At 37.1% G+C, this 23,266-nt stretch overlaps 1 protein-coding gene across 2 annotated transcripts in view; it reads left to right on the plus strand.

Moving 5' to 3' along the window:
* The window catches only part of TMEM135 (transmembrane protein 135), a 160,789-nt gene that overhangs the window by 68,212 nt on the left and 69,311 nt on the right, over positions 1-23,266 (plus strand). The window lies entirely within an intron of this gene.

Genomic DNA, 23,266 nt, shown 5'->3' on the forward strand with positions numbered 1-23,266 from the left:
TTTCAGTATTTTTTTTTAAGGGGAATGGGAATTTAAATCTTGCCCAGTCAGAAATGAAATATTTTTCAAAGAACGCTCTATTTTTCTCTTTGCTTCAATCATAACTTAGCCATATGATAGAAGTGACTCAAGAGAATGGCCTTTCATCTGCTTTGCCAAAAGCTGGGATCCAGTTTTTCACTGAGTTTTCTCTATTAAAGATGTCAAATATAGAGAAATTCACATGAGGTCAATATTTGTTACTGGGTGGCAGTGGAGAGGTTACTTCGTCCTTTGTTCCTTTCGAGAAATATAATATACGAAGTATTAGTACATTAATTATTCCAAAGAGGATAAATGTATTTGAATATTACCTTACCCATACATGCTTCTGTTTGTGGTGAACATTGTTTTCCTTCTTTGTATGGTTTTATATGAGGTAAAAATTGTTTTGAACGTCGATGATAGTTCCAATATGGGTTGGTGCAATTTATACTTAGATTAAATTTCATTTAGAAAATAAAATACTACAGTCAGTCATGACACTGGAAGTGAGGAATGATCTGGGCATTGCCACAGCTGGATGCTACAGTGTGTAGGGTTTTTCAGTGTTAGAAATCTCAGTGTTTTTTTGTGGTAATATGATTTTGATCAAATTCCTAATAAGCTTGTGAAAAATTCTTAGCATTTTATCTGGAATCTTGGCCTACACTGACCCTGGAATCCCAGCTGTGCTGTAAAATGTTCCCTATGCTGATGAGATTGCCTTAATTTCTCTTTTGTGACAAAGTAATGTATCTCTGCATGAGTGTCTAAAGATGTACCTGAGATTTCATGTCCTGTCATTGTTCGTAATTTTGGCTTTTCTGAATATATGGATCCTCTATGTATTTTGTGTACTGCTGCTTTCTAAAGAAGAGCATAATGCCATTTCCAGAAGTGTTAATTACTGAATATATGCATCCCTTCCAAATTCCCTGGTTAGGTTTTTTTTTTCAGTGAAGGGTACTTAATTTTCTATGTTTTAATGACCAGGTTGCCCAAAAAGTTTGTGTAGTTACCCAGTGAATGGTGTTAATTATGGAAAAATCAAATTATAGGGTTTTTTTTTTTAAAGAGTAACTAATTGTACTGTTTGCAATGCAAAATACTGGGACAACTACAGACGTAATTGTGAATGATATTAGTAATTTCTGAATCTGATACATCTTATGTTGAGCCAGTTCAGCTCACCGATGAGGTAGAAAAATGTTTTTGCTCAAGGGAGATCTTTTCATTAAATTCCACTGTGTAAATATAATTTACTTAGTCTGAAAATGAGAAATTGCATTATTCAGATGAAACTAATTTTTCCAGAAGAAACATATAATTATCTAGAGTCATACTAAGTTTTTTTTTTTGCTTTTCCAAGAAATTGCTGGATGTTTGCACAGTGCGAAATTAGAAAGGGAGCCAGAAAAAAAGTTGAATATGAACTAAAGTTGACTGTATTCTGTTTGAGAAGTGTGAATTTGGCAGTGAAAATGAAAACAGAGAAACTTTTTAAATGGAAATTTCAAAATATGGAGGCAGCAGTCCAAATGTGCAAAAGTGCTGTTCAACTTTCACATCAGAGCTTAAAATGTAACACCATTTAAAATTTGAGAGAGGGTAAACCTGTCCACTATTAGAAGGCAAAAGTCATACCTGTTTTTTTTAAAATTAATTAAAAAAACCAAACAGTATTCTGTCTGTACCACTGAACAGATTAATGTGGAAACGTTTCTTCTACAGGCAAAACAGGATACATGAAAAGTTGTCCATTATGATCCAGTTGTCATCACCAGGTGGATTTATAAGTTATTATAGCGAATGTCCACTGGCAGTCCCTTTTATTTCTCCTTTCTACATTTCCTCATTCATTTGGCCTTATCAGGCCTTTATGCATATATAATTTTTATGGTTTTCATTTATTATCCTTGAAGAAATTGAAAAATGAGGTTGTACAGGTTTGGTCTTTCTACTTTCGAATGTGGTTTATAAAATTGCTGTTGAGAGTTTAGATAATTGTGCTGCCAAAACCAGTTATCAAAATTGGGTGCATAGTGCCAAAAATTTCTTAACTGTGGAATATTAGTCATAGAGGTTCCTGAAGAATCTTTGCAGTGGTTCTCTTGCTCCTGGTTGGGTTTAAGTGTAGCAGCATCCATGGGAAAGAATCAAACCCAGAAGCATAATTTATTATCAGGAGTCAGTATGTTGTTGTTCATGTTAATTAGTTGTTCATGTTAATTAGTTATTTCTGTCAGTTATGTTGTTGTGGGGGTGGAGCATGAGGCAGAGCCTAACATTCATTTCTGTTAGCACTTCTAGCCGATTCCCAAATGATCCAAAAATTGTGGAGCACGTGTGATCACACCAAATCCCATGGCTGTGCTTCTGAAAGGAAATCTTAGGATGCATTTCATTAATGACATAAAGCTGAGTGCAGGTGATTGGCGCAGCTGAGAGCTGTGCATTTGGGGAGCCTGGACCTGACACCACCTAGAGAGCATCTCCAGCTGTTTCTTCTGCTTCTAGTCTTCATGCAGGAGGCTCAGATCTGCTGCCATCTGTTCCTCACAGTGTCCAGTCTCTTCCAGACAAGCCTGCTGGCTCTGTGGGTGCTGGCTGATGTGGCAGCAGTGATGGGGTTGAGGAAACAGGAGCAGCAACAGCATGCCTGCTGAAATGAGTGAGAAGAGGAATACAAGGAGGCTTCTGCTTCAGAGCTGACTGTGCTTTCCAGTTTTGCATTCCCTGGAGCCTCTACTGCTGTGTGCTGAACGCCAAGGAAGAGCCGTAAGGAGAAGCAAGGGTTGGCAGCAGTGGGCTGTGAGGAGTTGCTGGGTGCACGGTGGCAACATGGAATACATTTGGGTACAAGCTAAGATTAAGTTTGGTGGCTATACACAGAGAGAATTTATCAAACCAGTTATCAAACCAGTGCTCTCATAAATAATGAGGCTGGAGCATTTGTAGCTATGAAAGTATCATTGGCAACCAGTCTTGAAGTATAAATATATAGAAAAATGTAAATTTTTCTAGCCTAAAATGGCTTATGGCCTTGCAGTGTAATACATGTAACCGTATGCATTGCTATGGCAGTAAATACCCATGCTTGAAAGTGCACTTTGTTGGAAGAAGACAAGTCTTTGTTTTGGTTTAAAGCCGTTTTTAACAGATTTCACCATTCTGTGTGTTTTCTGTAAATTAAGTAATGTGGAGCACGAAGTTTTATGAATTTAGCCCAGATATCTGTAAAAAGTAATTTCTGTGGATTTGTGTTCGTAGTTAATACCGGTGATGTATTTGCGATACCACGTTTAACTAAACGTAGAACAACGGGATTAGTAAGTATCTTTAAAATGGGGTTTCTTTAATATTTTTACAAGTGAATACGTAACAGTGGGAACAGCAATATGAAATGCTCCTTCATGGTGCAGCACTGCTTTTCCTTCCACAGACGTACTAAAAGAACCTTGGAAAGGTTGAAGTGATATTACTGCCAGCTCAGGTTTTCCTTGCCCTCTTTCTTCCCGGTCCACTATGCCATAGTAGAGTGTAGTGTAGAGTCTTGTAAACTCACCTGTGGAATTTAAGTCATATAGACATGAATCTTTTGTATTATTAACAGTAACTCTGATGACTTTTTGTATGAGGAAGAACTTTTTAATTTTACTTGCCAATGGAGTGATTCAAAAGAGATATTATGACACCTGTCATCATATTTAGTTGTGTAATGTGGAGATGACATGGAACTAAGTATTCATTAAATGATAATCTCTTTTCCATATAAAGGGATTCTGCATTTGATTCCTAAATTTTGGGCTTTGTCACAATGATATTTTTGCTTGTGCTTTTGGCCAGTTTCATTTGTAATACATGAAACCCAGGAATACTTCATAAATGATCATGTTGCAGGTTCTGAAGAAGTACCAAGAATAGTTTGAGATTGATTTTCATTTAAATAAAATTCCTTTGGGTGCACAGTTTCCTGTGGTTTCAGCTCAGGGGCATACCAGGAATAATCACTTACAGGCACATTAGAAACTGAATTGCAGTTGGACAGTGGACATCTGATCCCCTCACCCTTGTGCCTTCCAATCACAAAGATGTCTTTATTATCCAGGATTCAAAAGTTCTGCTGTCACAGGCTCCCCCAGCACCTCTGGTTTCCATGCTTTTTTCTTGAATACTTTGGTACTGTCCTGTTAATGTGTGAGGAAAGATGTTTTCTCAGACTTTCGTAAATCTTGCAGCAGTAGAGACTCTGTAGTTACACCAAAGTCCTGAAGGTGCTTGATTTCTTAAGTGTCTGTCTTTAGCCAAGGGCATGTTTAAAAGGCAGCACTGTTGGGCAGAGTGAGCCATATTTGTTCTCACTGCAGGGATATGATTCCTAGCAACCCAGACTTGGTACAAGGAAACTTAAATTTTTTTGTGGCCGTGTCACAGCTTCCATGGGCTGTTTCTGCCTTCAAGTAGGATTTTCAGTCTCTTGGATCTTATCCTCTGGGTTTTTCCTGTCCTGGTTAAGGGTTGCTGGCACATGGAAAACAAGTGTATTTTTAAAATTGAATGTGTTGCAAACCAGTGTAAATTTAATTTAACCAAATCGTATTTCTGAATGTCGTGTAAGATCCAAAATGCCAGTAGGTTTCAGTATTAATTTCTCTTATAATTACCCACTTATATTTGAAAAATATGCGCAAAACTAAAAGAAAGGAGTTGCTTGCAGGCAGGTCTGAGTACCTGTTCATCTAAAGGGAGGTCCCTTCTCTCTGTCATAAGAAAATAATCTGTACTTTAATTTTTAGCTTACTCAAAAAGAAAAAAAAAGGTGTTTTAAAAAAATTAAAAATAAAAAGGTATCCTATAACAGTGTTCTGAACCATCAATTAACAACTCAAATTATTGGCATACATAGTTATTGCTTTCTCATTAGTGAAATCTGTTTTGGAAGTAGTATGGAATCTGTCTTTTATAACTTCTTATAAAGCAGGGACAAATGGATAAAGCATATCCACAAGAGTAGAACTGTTTTGTAGTCCTCTGGCTTAAGGTTTTGGTTTGGGACAAATGTGTCAGAAGTATTTTAAAATAGTACTGGGATCTGGAAAATCCTTTTGGCAGGTCACAATGGGTAACAGTTCAAAGGTAACTTAATTGCCAAAGACTGGCATACCTTATCTATGTTATCTGGAAGTAAGTCAAAAGTAAGTAATTCTTCTGATTAAATGTAGTGAAAACTAAAGCTTGATTGGAGAGAGAGAGAGAGAAAGATTGAGAAAGCCATTGAACCCTGGGGAGGGAAACCACCAGATTGCCTTTGAGGTGTTCCAGTGTGCAGTGTTCCAGTGCTGTTTTTGCCATGTATTCAGTTGTGTGAAGGTGTTATTTGTCTTGGTTGCCCTGAGTTACCATTTTAAGTGGTCTATAGATTTTTAATTAATTTTTAATCATGAAGAGGAAAGAAAATTTGTCTCAAAAGCATAGCTGAATATAAAGAACTTTTCTGCTCTTTTAATATGCCATTTGCCTGAGGATAGTCTGTTCCTTACTAAAAATCGTCTCAAGCCTTGATAAAGTATTGATCCGCTCTAAATAATTTTAAAGTGTTGTGATGGAATTAATTTTTTAGGGAATGTGAAAAATTAATGCACTGTAGGAATCACATTGTCTGGTGTAAATTTAAGGTAGAAGGATCTGAAAGTAGGATAGTGGCTGCATATTTCAGCATATGGAGAGGTACCACTGAAGAAAGGTAACACGCAAGTTTGGAAACTTGGAGAACTTAAATTTCAAAACAGAAGTGAAATAATATCTAGGTGACTCACGCTTTGTATTTTTCTTTTAAGCGCATGGAAAATGTAGTCTGTCTATTTTTCATGGAGTGGAACAATGGGATTTAGTACTTCAGGCATTTGACATACCATGCTAACCATTATTGTTACTGTAATTTTCTTTAGTGCAAGCTCATGGTATGTATTTATCTTAGAATAGTCGTAACTTCCCTTTATGAAGTGAAACACAAGGCTAAAAAGTAAATTAAATTATGCTCAGGGGTATTTGCCAGGTGTGTTTTACCAAGAAAGTATTGGCAAGGAGTAAAGTAAGGAGGGAATTACCTATTTGAAAGACTTCTCTTTTTTTTTCCTTAATACTTTGCCTATATATTTCAGATTTCTTACTCTTTTCCATCAGTAAAGCAGTGAGTGTGTGGTAAAGGTATCAATAAAAAATTATGGCAACAAAGCTAAATGTAAGGAAATATATTTATCTCTCAATCTAGATCTTGGTCTTCTATGTTGTGGCCTTGGAATGAAGTTGTCATTTGCTTTTATCCTTAAAACCTGCCTGCAAAATTGCCCCCTGCAACTCCATTTCTGCTAGAGTAAAGATCATGTGCAGGGGGATTTTTACTCGTGTACGTGAGGAAAGGCAGAGTAGGTGCTACTGGAGCTTCATGCTGTAATAATGCTTCTTTCTCACTTTGGTGGTGTTGATAATGATGTATGTTTATTCTTTCATGGAGTTAAAGAAATAGGCAACTGTAAGAAGATACTTAACCTGATAAAGCTAAGAATTGGTTCACATTCCTCTAGGCATTTAAGAATGCTGAGTGGTACTAAAGCATACACTCAACTGATCTTCAGTTTCCGTGCAAGTTGTTTGATTCAAATTATTGGAAGAATAGCCTTGCCAGTGTATGAACGCACACGATCTTCGCCAACGCTTCGCAGTGTAAATATGTGCGTGTCAACTAAATCACTGCTTTATGTACAGTCACGGAATCATGGAATGATTTGGGTTGGAAGGGACCTTAAGGAACATCTAGTTCCATCTCCCCCTCATCATGGGCAGGGACACCTTCCACTAGACCAGGTTGCTCAGAGCCCCATCCACCCTGACCTTGAGCACTTCCTGGGATTGGGTGTCCACAGCTTCTCTGGGCAACCTGTGCCAGTGCCTCACCACCCTCACAGTAAAGAATTTCTTTCTAAAAACTAATCCAAATGTACTCTCAGTTTGAAGCCATTGTCTCTTGTCCTGTCACTACAGTGCCTGATGAAGAAATCCCTCTTGGCTTCCCTGTAGGCCCCCTTCAGATGCTGGATGGTTGCTGTGTGGTCCCCATGCAACCTTTTCTTCTCCAGGCTGAACAGTCACTTTGAAGAAGGGGTGTCTTAATGTCAGTGTAAATGTTACATTCAGTGATTTTCAGCTAATTAAATGTAATATTCCTTTTGGAAAACAGTGTTCTCATTCAATTCAAGTTATTTTATGCTTCTTGTCCATGTGTTTGACTTAGTAAAGTATTGTTGAACACAAAGAAGAAATAGTAGTGGTCTTTGGTAACTTTTAATTGTCCTGTATGTTAAGAGATTGCATAAGTCAAAATGCAGTTTGAAATGATTTTTTTTGGGTTTCTGAAAAAAGGGTGAATGTGCCTACAGTCAGTGAGAAAGCTTTTTCCATTCCATCCAACTTCAACAATCATGTTGTGATTCTGTGTGCTACTCTTTGTATTTAAAGACCTAAATTTTCAAACATTTTTCAGTAGGTATAAAGCTAGAATAATCCTTTATTGGGTGTATACTTGATTAATATTATATAAAAGTTAAAATTTACATGAATTTCTCTAATTCTGTAGAAAAAACAAATGGCAGTATCTAAGGTAAGCAGTTCCAGGTTATAAAGGCTAAGGGTTTTATTATTCTTTCCAAAAACGTGAAGGTATGGGAAAATACTCTTGATAGGGAGGTTGACTACTTGGATTGGGAACTGATACCAAACACAGGGTGAAGTATTTCTGGTGTGACATTATTTGGTGCTGGGGGAAGAGACTCTAGAACATTTCTATCACGTGACAGGTAGTGATTCTTATTGGGTGAGCACAGCTAGCTTTTTTGGACACTGTAAGACTGGTACTACACTCCAGTGATCTGAAATAATTTCAAACTTAAAAATCTTTGATGTTCTTCCTTCTTTTAAAGAACTTCTATGCATTTGCCCTGAGAAGCCAACCCTATACCTAAATAACAGCATGTTTAGGAGAACAGTCTAGCCTCAGATATTTAGGTACCTTTACAAATGTTAAAGCAAGTTGTCGTTACGAGCAAGATCAAGTGCTGTTACTCACTGCTCAGGATTGAGCATTCTGGGTACTCAAGAATCAGGAATAGTGGATGTTAATGAAAATAAATGTTGCTAAAGTTCTGTAGTAGCAGTCTGCATGGGTTCATTGTGATAATTTGCTGTAATATTTTTACAATATTTAATCACTTAGGAAGGATTATACTGTCTTTCTTGACTGATATCTCAGTGCAAGGTGATGGCGATAAGTGAAGATCTGGTCTGCCAGCAGCAGGAATGATAGGGTGCATGAACTGCTGGAACAATTCTCCCACTCTGAACCATGAAACCAATGTGCTCCTGTTGGTTACAATTTAATGGAAACTAATTCTTTGTTGGTGGAATCAGGTGAAAAATATGTGGTTCTGATTAGCAAACAGTCTGTAGAGTTTCTTGGTCATGGAGAACATTCCTCTGGCCATGTGCATGTGTTCATGTGTGTGTAGCTATACATATTTATGTTACAGATGCGTCTTCTTATATTAAAAATGCTGGGCAGTTCAGTTTTTTTTTAAATATATTGTTTTTTAAAATGTACTACAATCGATAAAATTATAATGTAATTATTAAATACGTTTATTATGGTAGAATAAATATTCAGTTTTATTGTTTCTGAATTTCAGAAACTCAAGTTTTTAAACCCAACAACCCTCAAAATAATATTTAGTAGAACTATGTAACAAAAACTCAAATATGAGCCTTTTTTGAAGTGGCACTGTTTTCTGTAGGAAATATGTATTATACAAGTGACTGCCTGGATAAAATAATGACCTTTCATTTATAAGTATCCTGCAGAGCTGCAAAAAGTAAACTGGTATCTGCAGTCTGCCTAATGGACTGCTCACCACATCACCACATGCAATTAAGCATAAGTGATTTTTCTGCTCAAGACAGCCTCAAGACTGATTTAGCAATGAAACTTAATTACTTCTAGCCCTTAGAGAAAATGGCCCAACAAAGTTGAGGTTGTTGGCAGAGCAGTGTGGGAAAGCTATTGCTGCAACTCCCTTCCCCACTTCTGATTTTCTGTTTGCAGTACTTAAAGCACAGTTAACCTTCAGTTAAGCAAATATTCCCACAAAATGGTGCATTTTTATTTCTTTCTTTGTTACAAGGCCAAAGAAAAAGATAATGAAACATTGCAGTGTTTTAAAAGCAAGAATTCTGATCAAATCCCACTGCTTCAGACTATGGGTGAAGTTTTTCTGTGCTAAAGGAAATGAAAACTTAAAAATTAGTTCTCAAATGCCCGTCTAAGTGCTAGGTAGCCATTCTGGCCAGAGAAATCTCAAGCTAAAAGCTAAAGCTAAGTGCATTTGTGCTTCTTGACAATTTAGTATGTTATAGGTAAATTATTCCTTTATTTTGTACTTAGGTTACAGGAAAAAACGCTGAAGGAAATGAACATTATCAAAAAAAGGAATCTTATTAATAAACTACTTTATACTCAAAATTGCTTCATTTGAGTTTTTAGGAATGTGTTATTTTTCAAGGAAACAGAGCTTCAATTCTGTGACTCCAAGGAATACAAGGAATACATCTGGAATAACAATTCAGAGAGACATATGGCATCAATTGGCTTATATTTTCCTATATGGGGATTCCGACTGAAGTAAGAGGGAAAAGTGCTCATTAATTATATGGGATTAAAAATGCAAATACTGTGCTGTTTTGGATCTACATGCCCTATTAAAGAACTCTGAGTATGGAAAAGATGTGGAAGCGGAGCAAAGAAAGTTTACTTTTCTGTTAGCTGTGGCAATAACTTGCTTTACTTCTGTAGTATATTTTTCCCCTTAACAGTTTTGACCCCCTTACTCTTATCTTTTCATATAGAGAAATTTCTCATTTACCTCTGGGATTGTAATTTACAAAAAGAAGCAATATTGTGGTTGTAATTTGTTTGATAAATTTCCTCCTTAGTATGCTTCAGGTCTTTTTCCTGTTAACAGCTGTGGACATGTTTATCAATGGAAATATTCATGGTGACAAAACTAAAAATGTGCCTAAGTATTTGTGAGGGTGTGCATAAAGAGACACTAATTCCCAAAGGCATGTTTAGCACATGCTCTAGTGCTTTACTCGGTGGGGAGTGAATTTAAGAGAGTGTATAGGTCCCCTTGTTTTTAACAGTATTTAACCAAACAAGTGACTTAAGCTCTTTGCTAGATGGGAAATAATAATTTAAGCATGTACTTCAAGGGGTTTTTTTTTTTATTTCTTTTTAAATTTTTTTTTTTTAGGTCAGAGCATTGAAAGACTCATTGGAATAAACACTGTTTTAGCCTTACATTTAGAATCCCTGGAATAGTTACCAGCCCCGGCTTCTATTTACTATATTGTATTATATATATCCCATATACTTTTCAAAATTTGAACTGCTTAGCCTGACATTTTCGGAGGTGATAATGATGGTGCTCCCCATCTTCACTATGCAATGTCAGTTTCCCTCCTTTCACAAAGGAGGCGCACGAGGGCTTTCACAAAATCCATCATGTGACAAAGTAATGAAGGACCAGCCAGAGACCTGAATTGCAGTTGCACCAGCAATGTGTATCAGGAGCTACATGAACTTAGTAAGGGATGATGCCTGCCTTGAACAGCTGACTATCTGAATAAGCTTGGGAAAAGGCTGGGAAAAAGTTTAGTATTAACATCTCCTTGAGAGGCTTGGGGTAGGTAAATGATTGACTCGGAGTCCTCCAAGTACATGTGAAAAGTAAGCTTTTGCTCTCTTCATTATATGGGCAAAATGCCACTGCTTATTTTGCAATAGGTCATGCAATAGATATACTTATTTCCTATAATAAACTAATTAATGGGGTTACCTGCAGTGTAACATGGTCTTAGTAACCCATGTGATCTCCTGCATTTTAGGTTCTGGTGGAGCTGGGTCCCAGTGGCTTGGAAACCTCTGGTATTTGCAACTATTCAGTGATACAAGGTGATGCTCAGGTTGCCCTGGAAACTTCATGCTAAAAGTTTAGGACTAATGATATTGTTGGGATATATCATACTCTTTGCTTATCTCTTGAATTTCACTAAAGTTTGGAAGCTAAGCTTCACTCCTAATTAGAAGAAAATGTTTTATTGCATTAACAGTAACAGCCTTGCTGCCTCCTTTTGTTCATTGCTGAAGTGTTTATAACAAAGGGAGAGATGCACTGTGTTCTTTACAAAGCTCCTTTCTGGCAGGTGCTTTGACTCCCTTGCATGTTGGATTTTAAATCTCTGTTAACTTGTCTGTAAGAGTTCAACATTCATTTATAATTTACTTGTCTGAATTCGCTCTGAGCTGTGTCATTTTGCATTCTGTGCAGGATGGAACTGAACAGAAGCAGATGTGGAAATATTTATTTTCAGTAAGATTATTTTGTACACAATGTACTCCTTTCTGTGGCATTCATTACAGCTCATTGGACTTCGTGTAAATTCAGGACAAAAATGTAGACAAATAAATTTCCCTGTGTCATCTGCATGCCCTTGAACTCAGTTTCACTTTGAAATGACTGTGTGAAGAGACCATGAGTGGGTACAATTTTCCAGTCATAAGGAAAGTGCTTGGAATTCCTGACATTTGGAAATGTGCACATATGTTTAATGAAATGTGAGTTGTTTTTTTTTTTTTTAAAAAAAGCTCTTTTAAGTTGCTGAAACTCAGAACTTTTATGTAATGAGATCTGACCCTGGAGCTGTTTATCAGACTTAAAGAAAGTGCCTTCACTGGACATTTGAGTGGTAGTGATGATGTTGAAAGGAAAGATTGACTGATATCTCTTTCTATGCTCTTGGTAGCCACCAAAGATCTTAAAGTTCATTCTCTTGTTTAGTCTTGAATAACAGAGCCATTTAAAAGTAGCAGCTGGTGACCAGTGTGGTCTGGTAGAGGCGGTGGGTATCAAGAAATAATCTCTGTGTGAGATGTCTTATTTTCCAAAGCATTTTCCAGCAGTGAACTGTACTTGTGAAACTGGCTTAAATGAGCATTTTTCCTTCTCCCAATATAAATTATTGCAGTTCCAGTGTATGTAGTTTCTACAAACGGCATTTGGCATCAAGAGGCACAAAATATTTTGATTATTTTAATGTGTCAATAATATGGGAAATACTGTTCTAGGTAGGGGAACTTTGTATACAAAAGACAGAAATAAAGATACTTAATTCTATTGACTAATAAATATTTTGGCGTATATTAAAATATCAGTACATGATTTTAAAGCTATTAAAGTGCTGCTCAGCAATGGACATGGTCACAAATAGCTGGCTAAGAAAAGGTTCCTCCCTTGGTCCCTTATCTCAAGGCGTTTTTACGCAAAAAAAAAAATACAATTTGAAGTTACACTACTAATTCTGGAGTGAAAAGTGACACCTGTTTAGCATTTCAAATGCTGTACTTACGTCTGAAACAGAGAGAACAGTTTGTGCATTTGAAAGTTATCTCCTGGCATCTTCACCCTTCCTCATTTTTGTTTTCTCCAGTATTCAACAGTTGTTTTTTTTAAGGTGCTGTCAAGACAAAGTCTTTTCTTATAATAAGTAGAAGGAGCCCACAAGATTTCTGCTTCTACAGCTTCATCCCCAAAGTGAGAGCTATGGCAGAGAAATGTGGTTAGAGAGTACAAGCTTTGCTGGAGTGGTACTGCGAGAACTGGGTCAGCCTGTTGAAGGGGGACTCTTTGGACTGGTCTCACCATCTGATCAGAAGACTGTGGGAAAGGTTGTCTGTGAGTTACAACATGATTTCGTGCTGCCTGCTATTAAGATGTCTTCAGTCCCACAGCACTGAATGTGAAAGGTTCCCTAAGTAGGGATTTTGGGAGAGCTAAACTTAGACAAAGCTGCTTTTATTGCCGGAATACTTCATTCAGTCATTTTCGCAGTAAAGATGGGAGTTCAGATTTAGCTCTGTTAATTCACTCAGGATATCTTACGAAATTTTATGAAAGATCTCTAAAAAAGAGAAAGAATTGTGTTTCTGTGCCTGATATTCTTATCTGGCATTATATTAAACATTTGAAAATATACACATTAAGCATTTGAAGATATAGTAATGAACCAGGGTTGCTTCAATTTTTCTTTGACCCATTTCTGTATTGTAGGCAGATTATAGTATCAAAATACTGTAGTAAATCACTTAATAATTAAATTCTTTGTTGGTATCTCAGGAGTTTGAAATTCCTTTGGGTTTTCCCACTACCACCTTTGAAGATAAGGCCTGATCTGTCATGTGTTACATGATTCTAAAGTAGTTTCTGCTCAGGTAACCTAACAAGCAGATAAAAACAGTGCTATATTTGGGGGAGAGAAAATACTTTAAAAGTTTTTTTTTTAATTTAACAATTTTTTCTTTAGTGTCTGTAGATTTAGCAAAATTATACCCTTCCAGAGTATGCAGGAATGTTTATCCAGTTGTATAAGGCTGTCTGATTATTAATCAAAACCTTTCAGGTGTGAACATTTGGTTTTTAATTGGAAGCAAAAGCTCTTTGCTAGAGATTCAGTACTTATTATAGGTAAGACCTGAGAAAGCTCCTAATTTTTATATCAAAGCTTTCCAATAGAAGACACATTTTCAAGAGAAACCAGAAGATAACAGAATTTAATTCTTAAGTATTTCTTTTTTATTTTTCAATTGTTTAATTTTTCTGTCGTTTAATTTTCTGTCTTGGATTTGTTTCTGCTCAAAAGCATAGGGACCTCAGGTCAGATTCATAAAGGCTTCTTACATTAAATCTGCTAGTATTTAGCCCTCATTCAGTTTTAATGTGATATGTATGTGTCATGAGTTTGATTTTTTGTTTTAAGAAGCCAAGTGGTAATAAGGGTCTGTGATTTTCCCCCCAGACAATATTTTTATGTGTGCTTCTCCCTTGGTAATAAGTACAGTATTGGTCAGCATTTGAAGAAGCATTTCATTGCCCCAGTAGTGAAGGAGGTGTTCTAGGAATAGTATGAAGCACTGCCAGAAGTTCTGGAAGCAATCGGAGAATTGCTTTGATGTTGGGATATTTGTACAGGGGTACCAAGCTAAGGACCCTGTACAAGGCTCAGTTTAGTTTCTTGTTTTTGCGGTTTAAAGTAAAGCTCTTGAACACAAAAGCAGCAACCGAAAACCCCTAATACGTTTTTTGTTGTTGGATTTATTTTTTTTTTTCAGAAAGGCAGCTAGTAATTAGGGTTGAAAAGGACTCTTAATGGTGTACTAATTTATTCCTTTTCCTTGTCCTGACAGGTTTAATTATTCCTAAGTATCAGTGAATAGACTGATGACTAGCTCAAAATTGACCAGTTCCATTGATGATGGGACAGTGGTAAAACTGTTCTTTCTATTTAGTTTCATTTTTTTGGTGAGACATAGTAGTGAATTATTCTTTCACTGGTAACCTGTGTTTTACTTAATTGTAGATAAGCCAATAAGACATTTCCTTTGATTCTTGTGGATATTTTTAAAATTCCTCAGTCATCATCCTGTCTGCAATTTGGAGGGTTTAAATCAGTTTTACTGGCTGCAATATTTCCTTATAAATTTAGATTATAACTTTCTTTCCAACACATTTAAAAAGATTAAAGTAAAATTGCCTCCCTCCTGTAATATTTTTTTTTCCTGGATTCCTGGCGTTTTTTCTAAACTTAAAATAACTCAGCATGCTGAACTTTTCCATATTGTCTCCATCAATGTTTTCATTGTTATTTCCTTTTCCCCCTTTGCTTCAGGGAACACATCTTTCATGTCACTCGTGAGCAAGGGAGTAGCCGATTTATACAAAGACCAAACCGCTTACCAAAATGATCGTCTTTTATAATTTCCACAAAAATTGAACTCCTTTTCTGCCTGCCTGTCAACCTTTTGCTGTTGCCTCCTTCAGTGTTTTATAGAAGAGCTATGCTGTTATTATCCCACTACTGAGTGATTCATCTCATCTGATAAATAACTTCTGGTTGTGTACTGCTCTGCTTGCTTATTTCTCAAGGAACGTGCAAAGATGCAGATTATCAATTTCACTTTTTCCAGGGGCTGAATAGCATAATTCTGCAACAGCATTTGATTTATGGCAAGTGGTAAGGAGGTAGGGAACAGAAAAGTGAGGAGGGGATATTCCTAGCTAAAAAAACCCAACAAACCTACTCCTGCATGAGTAGGTAGAGGAAGAAAACTTACATAATGGGAGAACAGAATTTCTCTGTGAATCAGAATAGTTCATGTATTTTACTGAGTCTTCATGAACTGGCGTCACGATGAGCAGACTTCTGTCCAAGCTCTGTTGTCCTTGTAACAGAGGCAACTGAATTACACAAGACCAAAATGGCATCAGTGAGTGCAGCAAACGCAGTATGCTGTGCAAGAGGACAGCCCTGGGCGTGTTCAGAATTCACCTGCTGCTCCAGACTCTGTGAAACAGTCTCCCACTTGAAAGCTTTGTCATTACTACAGTTGAAATGGAAAATTACAGTGTTTGGTCTGAAAATAGCACTTTGCTCAAAGAAGTGGTGTTCTGATGTTCAGAAAAAAAGCCAGAAACATGATAGAGCATATGGGTGCACATCAAGTATGACAGGAGAAAATACCTCAAAGATGCAAACTCATGAACTGAAATAATAGCATGTTATACTCCCCTTAGCTGACATCTCAAATATCTTTGTAATGGTGAACACTAGATGTTATTCAGGCCCTGGTCACTGCAGAAATTGGATGCAGCCATCAAAGAAGTGGAGAAGAATCACAGAATGATTAAAGTTGGAAAAGACCTCTAAGATTGACTCTAACTCAGCACTGGCAGGTCCACCACTAAACTATCTCCCCAACTGCCACTTCCACTCATCTTTTAAGTCCTTCCAGGGATGATGACTCCACCACTTCTCTGGGCAGCCTCTTCCAATGCTTAGCAACCCTTTAGGTGAAGAATATTTTCCTAATATCTAAAACAAACCTCCCTTGGCTACAGCTTAAGGCTGTTTCCTCTTGTTCTATTGCTTGTTCTGTGGGAGAAGAGTCCAATCCTGCTGGGAAGGAAGTTGTTTTTTAATCCTCCCTCCAGAAAGTTTCAAACCTGGAAAGGCTGGTGCTTTTACTTTACTTTGTGCCTCTTCTCTGTGTGAATCCTTTTATGTATCTATGGACAGTATCATTTCAACAAAGAGAATATACCCAGGTCTTACCGGCTTCTGTTTTAAATATGTTGAGGGGTTTTTTTCAATATTTCTTTTGGTGTCAATGGGGACTGAAATTGATACCAAGGAGGTAATCTAAAGTGTCAAAAACATTAATACCCACTGTTATTATGTGATAGCATAATTTTGATTGCATGAATAAAGTATCTTAAATTATTATTTGTAAGATGTTTATTTAAAAATACTAATGTGAGCACAATAGTTCATTTTTGTTTACCAGAACTATTGTATTTATTTCCAAACTTTCAACCAAATATCTATAACGTGAGTAATCTCTTATGTATTAATCTATTAAATATTGTCCAGATTAACATTTTGTCTATATTGGTATTGCATTTCTACAAGGGTTTTTTTTTGTGTAATTTGATAGCTGAAACTATTGGTTCCTATTTTACACTGGTGTTTACTTGCTTGAGTACTTGTAACCTGATCTGTTTGTCTGAATTTTGGCTGTTCTGGGGCATGTGCTGCCTGCTTGACTCCGCTCTGCTTTTGTCTCCCTGGTTTTCACTTCTGTAATGATTCCCTGCAGTCCATGAACATTAAGGTTCATGCGAGGTCAACCATACCTTGCAGATAGTGACGATAGTGCAAATAATGACAAATATGGGGGGGTTACATTGTGTTTTCCTGTATTTAATTTAGAGGCTGGTGATTTGTGAGTAGCCTGCAAAGATGCTGCACCGAATTTGGTTATCTTTAGGTTCAGATTTGAATCCCTAAATATCTTCCTGTTCCCAACCCTGGTTTTTTTTTTTTTTTGCTTTTTAAAAAAATCCTTGAAGTTGAGCATGTTTGGGGATCTTCTCTCTCTGAGTTTCTCTTTTTTCATGTTTTGTATGTATTTTATTTCTTTACTTTTAGTGGTGTTGTGTTGACAAAGCTGTTTCTATTTAACTACCACCTGAACTTGGGTAGCATGAAAGGAAACTGGTCCAGCTAAGGAATAATTTTAGTCCCTAGTGACAGGGGGACCACATGGAGGGAACAAAAAATATTTTCTTACGGGTTCCAAAAAGAAGAGATGGCTCTAGGCTAAAATACCTTTTGCAAACTAGGAAGTGATGTATACATCTGAGTGATTTGAAAGCTCAAAAGAGTTTCTCTCTCTACCAGCTGATGCTAAAAAGTAATTCAGTATTACTAGTAACAGTGCTAGAAGGTAGCAAGGCAGGCAATATCAACAGCAACAACAAAACTCGCTCTTTTTTTCAGCTTTTTAATAAGCCTATTTTAAATTGTAAGATTATAGGCTTCTGCTTATACTCTGAACAGCTGTTATTGGCTGGTGGAATAGAAGGACCTCTTGGCCTCCCCCAGAGATCCCTTTGGCCATGCAAAGATGAATGCTGGGGATTGTGGTGCTGGGTACTGCTGGGCTGTTGTGGCTGCTATTAAAGAAACAAAGATGAAATCCTTTTGTTTCTGCCTTGGATTCAGAGAAATTACTAAAATACCTGAAATCCCAGGAAATTGTGATATAACAGTTCACTCAGAGATTTCAGGAGCATTTGTGGAAGCATTCCCTTAAATATGGAATAATGAAATTTGATGAGATAACCTTATATGTTTTCTTTTACTTCAGTTGTCTTTGTTACTAAGTTAGCAGAAAGAGGCCTTTGTTTCGGGATACTTTCGCTAGATATGCTAAAATCTTTTGTTTGATTGATTTGTTCTTACATGCTCTATTGGGAAAAAAAATTACATCTATATGTGATGGATACCCTGATATTATGCACTCTGTCATTTTACAGAGTAGGATGTGCACTTAAGCTGTTTCACAGGAAAATCTTCTGAGACCGTTGAGGAAGCAGGCCAGAAACATAATTATGCCAAAACTGCTGGCTTTTAAAAAAGAGTTTCCAGTGATAATAGGATTTAAACTAAATGCAGTTTAATTTCAATTCCATTGCTGCAATTTGCAGGAAAGAAATTTTACCTTGAGTTTACATTTTTCTGGGTTTGAATTTGTTAACCCCTTGTGGTAATTGTAGTTGTGACACTTTGTTTAGCTCTTATTTTCAGTGATAAAATGATAAAATTGTGGTTCGAAAGAGATTATTCTGGTGTTGCATTGCATTTAGATGTTCTCATAGCTCATTTATGCTGTTGAATACAAGTAAGATAGCATGTTTTGGTGCAGTAGGGAACTGGCCCCACAATTTGTTCCTAGTCCCGTTTTTACAGCACTTGTCTGGGAGTAGCTGAGAGATGAAAAGGTGTTTTCAATTGGGCATCCCTGAACCCAAGGAGGTTTGGGTTGTTTGATTTACTTTATAATCATCCACTGTCTTCAAAGTTTAGATAGTAATTTTTTTTGTACAATCCCATTTTGAATGCCATTTTATTTCATTAGCTGGCAGTGCATCTGCTCACACCTTGGCTTGGGAAGTCCAGAGTTTCTTCAGTCAGTTTAATGGAGCAAATATTTCATGATCACCTATGGACGCATTTCACCTTTTGCTGTACTGCTTTCAGAATGCCTGTCCTATAATCAAAAAGCCTTTAACAGCAGGATCTTAATCAAATCATCTGGTCTTCTGCACCATTTGTGGTGCACTTACAGGTGCAGAAGACAGAGAATTAAATTATTTCCTGACAGAGCGTTGTGTGGAGCCCTGTAATCTTCACTGGCTAAAGCTGGTCCGTGTGCTTCAGAGCGATACTTAATGAGACAGTTCAAAAGGGCAGCAGGTGTGTTCTGGAGAGCAGCAAGAAATCAGTCAAGCTCTTTGCTGTTGTATTTGAAGATGTTCATGTTGAGTCATTTTACACAGTTCAGTGAACTGAGTGACCTCATGATGTGCTTTCCTTCATGTTTTCACTTATCACAAGAAATCTTTGCACTTGTTGTTCATCCTTTCCTGTAAACCAAACCAGACAAGTCTTCTAAATGTACTTGTGTTGTGGCTCCCCAGGCAAGCCAAGGTGAGGTAGACTCTGGTGACATTTTGGACTAATTTGGTGCTGAGAATTATTTGAATGCAGTATTTGGGGGTGTGGGGGGAATCTCATACCACTTTGAAAATATGATGGTTTTGAAGATTCAAATGTATAGGAGTAATTTTACAGGAAAGAATATAATCGATGTATACTTTTAGAGGCGTAATCAACTGTATTAAATGCAGATGTTTCATTAGCAAAAGTGTTTAAATAATCCTTTTTCTCCTGTAGGTAAAAATCATATGTATGATAAGCCTTTACATTTTTAAAAATAATTTAAATAACTTAGTTAATCTTTCTGTAAACAAAAATTCGTTTAAAATTTTTTTTTAAGTTATTAGTGGAGTAAGACATTTTTCAGATGTAGGTTTTTCTCATGGCATAATTATTTTGGGCTGCATTGAAATTTGGAACATGCATACTAGAAAAGAGTTGAACTCACGCCATGTTGTACTGTGTGCTCTGTGTAGACCTGGTACTTTTACTCAATCTTAGCTGTGTTTCTGCAGCAAAATCAAGTGTGAAACAGGTAAAAAAATCCACAATTAGCAGCAGTTCAAAATTTTGTTTAAACATCTTATTTGTGTTATGGTCTCTTTAACACTATATTTAGCCATTAGTTAATGCATTTTGTATGTGAAAAAAGCAGTGATACTGTGCTTGATGGCTCTGTGGTGTAGACTGGAAAAGATAGGAGTGAGAGAAAGTGTTGCAAGAAAGATCAGACTTCTCAGGTTTAGATGCTGGAAGGTTTCTCATTTGAACTTGTTACTTTATCACTCAGGGGTGCTTGCTGAGTCTCTCCTTACTGAGTAGAGAGAGTCCAGATGAAGGAGAGCTTAAGGTAAATCCATAGCTCCTTAGTTGACATGAGATAAGGTGCGTTCCCTATAATGTAGTATTTTTCATTATTTGCGTAAAATAGTGAAGAACTTGAAATTTTTGAGTAGCTTCCTGAAATGTGTCCAGAAATTTGAAACAACTGAGTGTGGAGATACTGCAGTAATGTCAAGATCTTATTAAATTCAGCTGTCTGATGAACTGGGTGACCAGTTACAAATGCAGCTTATCTCCCTATTGTGACTTTCTCAGGTTCCTGGTAATTCTCAGGGTACTCCACCATAGTCTTGGACATGGGTGCTTTCTGCAGTTACTTCAGTGGATAGCACAGCTATTTTCTGGAATCAGATTCTCATTAATTTTTGTAGTAATGATTGAAAATGAAAATAATATTTGCAGATGAATTGGTTTAGGTCTTGATAACCAGCTCTTAGTTAATTATGTCCTTTTCAAGAGTTTTTTAACTCTCTTTATCCAGGTGACCTCTTTCTTTGAGGTGTTTTGTGTACAGTTGTGATACTGTTTGAATGTGTCCTCATTTATATTTTTCAAAAGTTATAAAAAATAAAAATCACAGTATTACCAAGTGCCACAGTACTTCTGAAGTTCTCCAGGAGCAGACTCAGGAGATTTGGTAAACCAGGTACACATTATCTGTCCCTTCCCTTTTCTCTCCTCTCCACCTTTTCCTACTGGTCTGATACCACTGTGTGGATGCAGTTTGCCATTGGGAATTTTGTCCACCATGATGGATGCCATGCAAAATGTAATTTGAAGGTCTGGGACAGCCTTTGTGGCAGCCCTTCTTCCCCTGCTCCCAGCCGGTGAAGCTGTGTGCAGACAGCCATCCTACCTTCCCAGAGAACAGCAAAGGGTGAGAGAGGTGGGGGTGCAGAGCAGAATATGGCAGGGATGTAATATAAAGGAAATTTTGATGTTTTTAGTTTTCAAATGTTGTGTTCTGTTTTGGGATCAGCAAAAAAGTAATGCCTCTAGGCATGAATAAACATTCATACCTACTTCTAAATATCTGAGAGAATATTTAACAATGACCAAAGGGCATAATCTTTTATTAACCTTGTTGCACTTCGCTTATGTTGTTTTGATCGTATTTTTTTCTCTGTTGTGATGGGAGTAACAATAGCAGAAAGAATAAAAATTAATCTGCCTTATTAGTAGCATTCTCTGCTAGTGCCAAGACTTTTTCCTGAACCTGTAGGTGTTGTGTGTGGAAGTGAGTGACAGATCTTCTAACATTTAAGTGATTGATAGTAAAACAAACAAGACAAAATTACAACTGCTGGGAGAAAGAGGAGTATAATATAATCTATACCGTTTATCCTAATCAAGGTGTAATGGAGTTCTGTAATGGAGGAAGAGTGGATGTTTGCTGATGTGTGGGCCTTTGCTGTGTAATCTTTTAAAATTAAGTACTTCAGTAAAACACCATTATTTTCCCACTGATTTCTGTATCAATTTTGAGCTTCTGTTTCTTAGGTCTAAGAATATTATAGCTTAATAAAGAGATAGGGAAGGCCCTGTGAATCGAGCTAGAATGGTTTATAATAGTGCTTCTCATAGCTTCTGCTTAGCATCTCTTCTTTCCACTCAGTCTCCATGTAGGAGGTGGTTAAAAGGACCACCAGAGGGGCTCTTCAAAGCAAAACTAGTTGCTCTCTGAAGCAGAGCTGTCACCAGCAGCCTGAGCCCCTTCCCTGGCTTACTGCAGTGATGGGGATGCAGGGTGAGAAGGAACCTCCAGCACTGGGATGGAGTAGACATCTGTGGCAAGAACTCAAGTCCTTCCTTTAACGTGCCACAAGAGTATCTGTACTTTCTCAGGAAAATTCACTGGAAACTAATTCCATCGCAGCATGAGCTCCTCCGTTCAACAGGTGACACACTCTGTGCTTTCGCCCCCTCCAGTCAGTTCTGATTCTCTTTCCAACATGCTCACATAAGTACTACTTACTGAGAGCCCTGTTCCCCTGAGGAGCTGACTGTGTCTTATGCTGACAGCCAGTGTCAGCTGTACAATGTGGAGGCTCCTGTCTGCGGAAATGTGAGAGGCATTTTAGCTTATCAGTTTAGCTGTTCCCCCTCCTCGTGTTCTCAGGGGGACTCCTACTTGCAAAGCAATACGTGTAGTTCACAATGTTAATGAAAACTCTGACAAAATTGTGGAGAGATACAGGAATACTCATGTTAAATGACATCATATACAAGGTGCCAGGATTTATGCACAAACATAAATAATGATCATAATTTTAAAATATTTTTCCTCACTTAGTAAACACCAAAATGCTGCTGTATATGTATATACAGAAATAGCATTTGTTTTAGGTGTCTGTTGGTTGTACAGCATTTTTAAGAAAAGAAATGCACAGTTCCTGAGCACATTCCTTAATGTGCATTTCTCCTGGCTCCATTGGTTTCCTCAGCCTCTTCTTTGCCCTGCCCACCATCTCAACCAGCAGAACAGAGGGGGCAGCTGTGGGCATGGGCATGCGGGGCGGGAAGCTCTTGAGCACAAAAGATGACTGTTGTAGCCAAATTACAATAAATCTGAGCATGCCAAAATTTTTAGTAATTTTAAAATTTGTCGATCTAACTGACTTCAATTATCAAATACACCACTTAACATAATAGTTAAATGGTTGCAATAGTGGGGAAACCCTGCTTTTTATGTCCCAATTATCAAAATAGATAATTTATTTCTACCTCTTTAACCCTGTCCCTTTACTAGCTGTTAATGCTTATCTGAAATTCATCACATTCTGCTACTTTTCAGAAATTTCACCAGTATGAATCATTACTGGATGCAGTGGCTTTCATGATGCTGCCTTGCAAAGTGCTGTGCTTACAATATTTTAATACATGTACTTCACAGCAACAAAATTATTTCAACACCTGTAAGCTTTTAAAGACAAATAACTTGCAGTTCCTTTTTGGATACTAAGGTAATGTTAAACCTTCTAATTCTTCAGTGATTGTGAGCTCTGGAAGAAGAAGAGACATATAAGCAGAAATTCTCATGGTGGAGATGAAATCTTGGATGATATTTGTAACGTGAGCTAAGCAGTTATGTTCAGAAGCCTAATACAAGACATCTGTACAGACTACTAAGAAAATTTATTGGGTTTTTAGTATTTACTACATTTGTAAAGCTCTTGTAGGA

Source organism: Corvus cornix, chromosome 1 (assembly GCF_000738735.6).
Source record: "Corvus cornix cornix isolate S_Up_H32 chromosome 1, ASM73873v5, whole genome shotgun sequence".
In the NCBI taxonomy this organism is placed as follows: domain Eukaryota; kingdom Metazoa; phylum Chordata; class Aves; order Passeriformes; family Corvidae; genus Corvus; species Corvus cornix.